The following is a 4,554-nucleotide window of genomic DNA, read 5'->3' as shown; positions in this document are numbered from 1 at the left end:
AGTTGACCTTTGGGTCGTTTTTATAAAAAAAAAAGAATGTCGTCTGGTAGCACATTGACCAAGTTTTTTAGCTCTTTAGGGGGGAGGTGATATTGAGCGAGCAGGGGTTGTCTAGGGCACTTCCCACGCCCATCGCATGCCCAAAAGTCGGTGCCCCCCATCGCCAGTTAGGTTCCCGGCGTTGCTCTGGCGAGCCAACCCGGCGGTGCTCCAGTATGCTTTTCCGGCGGTGCTCTAGTGAGCCATCCTTGAATATAGAAAATGATGCTACGAGTCATCCCGGTCCCTCCCTTTTTGAATCATCCCAGTCCCTTCCCTTTTGGAATAAGAGCCTCCGGCACCTTGTGCCCTTGGTCATGCTGGAGCATTAGGCACCATTGGTAACCTAGGACATCGATGGTGCTGAAGCATTGGCACATTGCTGCTTAGACGTTCTGGAGGCTTGGACCCAACCGGCAACCTAGGACGTCGGTGGTACGACAGCCTTGAGCAGCACCAGCACCTTGGTGCTCAGATGTGCGGGAGCCTCGAGCAGCATCAGCACCTTGCTGCTTAGATGTGGAGGAGCCTCGAGCAGCATCGGCACCTTGGTGCCTCGAATGTACGGGAGCCTCGAGCAGCATCAGCACCTTGGGGCTTTGGATGTGCGGGAGCCTCGGACACCATCGGCAAACTAGGCCCTTGGTTGTGCGGGAGCCTCGGGCACTATCGGCACCTTGGTACTTGGATGTGCGGGAGCCTCCGACACCATCGGCAACCTAGGCCCTTGGTCGTGCGAGAGCCTCGGGCACCATCAGTACCCTAAGCCCTTGGTCGTACGGAAGCTTCGGGCACCATCGGTAACCTAGGCCCTTGGTCATGCGCCAGCCTCGGGCACCATCGGTACCTTGGTGCCTCGGATGAACGGGATAAAGAAAAGTGTCCCCATTTCAGACATACGAATATTGCCTGGTAGCAGATTGACGAAGTTTTTTTAGCTCTTTAAGGGGTAGAGATTCGCTGCCCCCTGATGTGACCCCCTTCAACCTGAGGTGGGGTGCGTTTGCAGCCTCCAAGGGGGTTGGATTGTCCCACAATGACTCACCAACAATGATGGGTCGATCACCGGTGCTAGTGGCTGGGGTGATGATTTTCCAGCCGGTCAAGCCCGTGCCCATAGAAATGTAGCCAACGACTCTAGGACCAAGTTCCCTATATCGGGCAAAGATCTCCTGCGGTGGCTTATGCATTGCTATGGGCTCGAGCCTGGCTTGGCCATTCTCCCCCGTCATGTTAGGGACGCCTTTGCCTTGCCAAGGCCTTGCCTGCATTTGAAGCTGCCCGTAACCTCAGTACCAAGTCCCTTTGATGGCAATAGCTTACTAGGGGGCGTAAGTTGAGTTTGCAGGCTCGATCTTGGTACGACTAACTCCCAGTAGGATTTTTCCCCTCGTATTTCTCGTGCCAAGCGGTTGTGCTGTGCCCTCGTTTCATTGCTCCTTTCGCTCCTCTACCAATACATTGGTTGGGTGGGTTGTTGGCCAGTGTGCGTGGGTGCTACTTGTGACAGCCCTAATTTGGCCCTAGTCGGAAAGTGGTTTCAAGATCACAAAACTGAGTCACAAAAATAATTAAATGTTATATTCTGTGTTTATTATATGTGAAAGTGCATGTGTGAAAATTTCATGCTTTGATTTTGTCATTTGAGAGTAAAATTATGAAATAGGACCTATGTGAAAATTTCTGAAAATGCTATAGGCCAAATTGTAGTGGCCAAATAATTTGTAGTGTAAAATAGGAGGATTTGCATGTCAAACCTCCCATTTTACATGTAGTGGCCAGCCATCATGTTGGTGGTAGACAACATGTGCAAATTTTTTTATTGAAATTATGGCACGAGTATGGCACAAATATTATATGCCATTTTGTGTCATAAATTGTTGGGTAATTAGAATAATAAGAGTAACAAAAGGAAGTGAAGGAAAAGTTTTGACCATCCTTGTTCATGGTAGCAGAAAATGGAAAAGAAAGGAGAGAAAAAGAGCTCTTGAATGTTCGGTCACTTGGGGAAGAAAATCCAAGGTAAGTTCATGGTGCTTTGCTTCTATTTTGATGTTCATGTGTTTTTCTTGTTTCTACCTTAACCCATGAAGCATATTTTTGATATTTGGTTGTGTTGTGGGCATTCGGTCATGAATGGAAATGAGAGAAATGGTTGGTGTTTCATGTTCTTTTGATGAAAAATGTAGAATAGATGAAGTTGAGCCAAGCAAATGAGCATGCATGTGCCTTAGATGCTAAGGGGAAAAATCGGCTAACATGTTGTGTGTATTATGGCCAAATGTGAACTTGGATAATATTGAGGAATTTTGTTCTTTAAAATGATGAAAGGAAGATTATGCTTAAGTGAAGTTATAGGTATGTGATGATTGATTTGTGATATGCATGTTTAAATAACATGCATGCAAGGTATGTGTGAAAGAGTGAATTGGTAATAAATCTGCTTGGGATAGCAGCAGTAACGTGATTTTGGAAAATCACCATAAATTGTGGGAGATGAGTTGGAAGCTGAATAAATTATGTAATTAAAGCTTAATGAGTCTAGTTTCTTATAAAAGAAATTGTGTAAGCAAAATAATTGCCGATGATGAGATATTTGAAGTGATGTGGGACAGGGTCAAAATGACTTCTAAATCCTCTGTTATGTATTTATAAAATCATTATAAATTTTACAAAAATGGTTATAAGATGAAGTTTATATGCTTAGATTCCTTAATGAGTCTAGTTTCAAATAAAATAAACAAGAACATATTTTGAATTTTGTACAATGAGAAATTTGATTCGTAGTGAAGAGTGGTCAGATTAGTCAAACAATGAAATAAGGGAAACTTTAAGAAAAATTTGGTATTTATTGGCCAAACCAAAAATCCTTAAAATTTTATGGGTAAAATATATATGGGTACATTTTCAGATAAAATTAACGGAACTTGATTTAGAGTTTCGTAGCTCCAGTTATAAATGATTTAGTACCTGTTGCTCAGGAAGACAGCTTGCAGTGAAATTATGATTATGTGGTAAACATTGACAGAAATTTGTTAATGAGTTGCTTATTGATTTCTTATAAGCTTACTATGATCAGTAGGTGTGAAAGTTGAATATATATATATATATATATATATATTATATTTTGAAAGTGATGCTTGAATAGTCGAATAATGACTAGTTTAAAATCTTTAAATTTTAAGCTCAAGAGCATAGAGGGCAAATTCGGATAAGAGAAAAGAGAAAGTAATCGAATAGCCGTTGTAATCATTCGGCAACATTCGAGGTAAGTTCTTCATGTTTAAGCTTGATTCCTTTTATATGCCCAAGAGTTAAATTAATATGGTAAAGGAATGTAAATTTTATTTAGTTAATGTGCCGAATATGTAATGATTTAAGGCTATGTCGATTATGGCTATTATGCTTAAGTTGAATTGGATTTGGAAATTTGATGCACTAAATGAGTGTTACAATGAATAAACTATGCCGTATATGTGCTGGTGGAGATATCACGATTTGTGATTATTAAATACCTAAAGGAAACCATGATGTGTATAAAATTATTATTATTAGTCCTTTGTGATAGCCAAATATGGCTTGGCACTAAAGTGATTAAATGTGAACTTCGATGAGGTAAACCATTAAAAGTGTGGTGCTATAAGACTATGGGCTAATACGATATGTGGATTCGTTCCGTAAAGTAAATTATTCAGGTATGCGATATGTTCTTAGGCATGTTAAATCGATTGGAATTGAATTATGAATGTGAATTGAGAAGCATAGGTAAAAATGCCTATGACATATATGTGAGTAAGGGTAAAATCATCGTAAATTATCGATAAGGATGGGCTATGTGCGGAACCATCTTATAATTGCTAATTTGAAAGGTTGTGTACGAATCAGTGAGCAATATGTATATATTAGATGCATCGTGACCTTTTGGTTCTACTTGAACCAAGTTGCGCGATAAATAATTTATGCATATGACTTATAGTCGAATGGTCACTATAGGTTAAGTTTGAATGGTGAAATGGAAATGTGATATGTTGAATGAGATGTGTTAATATATAATTAAATATGCATGATATTTGATGTGTATCCGGGCTTAAAGACCCGTAGGCTTCGTGCTGGTAAAATATTCGGGTTAAATCCCGCAGGCTTCGTGCTGGTATTATATCCGAGATAAATCCCGCAGGCCTAGTGCTGGTATTATATTCGAGCCTTCGTGCCTAGCAGGCTTCGTGCCGGTGATGTGTATTCGGGCCTTCATGCCTAGCAGGCTTTGTGCTGGTGATGTGTATTCGGGCCTTCGTGCCGGTGATGTGTATTCGGGCCTTCGTGCCTAGCAGGCGTAATGCCGGTGGAATGATATGTTATGTGAATTCGGTGTTCCTTGTAAGATAAGGGTTTAACCGAATGTTAAAGATGAAATGATAATGTATTGTATCATGCTTATATGGCCTAATGGCAAGTATAACATGTTGGTAAATATGCAATGTGCTTTTATAATCGAATCATAAGTTTGAAATGAAT

This window comes from Gossypium arboreum, chromosome 11, assembly GCF_025698485.1.
Source record: "Gossypium arboreum isolate Shixiya-1 chromosome 11, ASM2569848v2, whole genome shotgun sequence".
NCBI lineage: Eukaryota > Viridiplantae > Streptophyta > Magnoliopsida > Malvales > Malvaceae > Gossypium > Gossypium arboreum.
The sequence above is the reverse complement of the archived record's forward strand: the minus strand, read 5'-3'. Positions refer to the sequence as shown.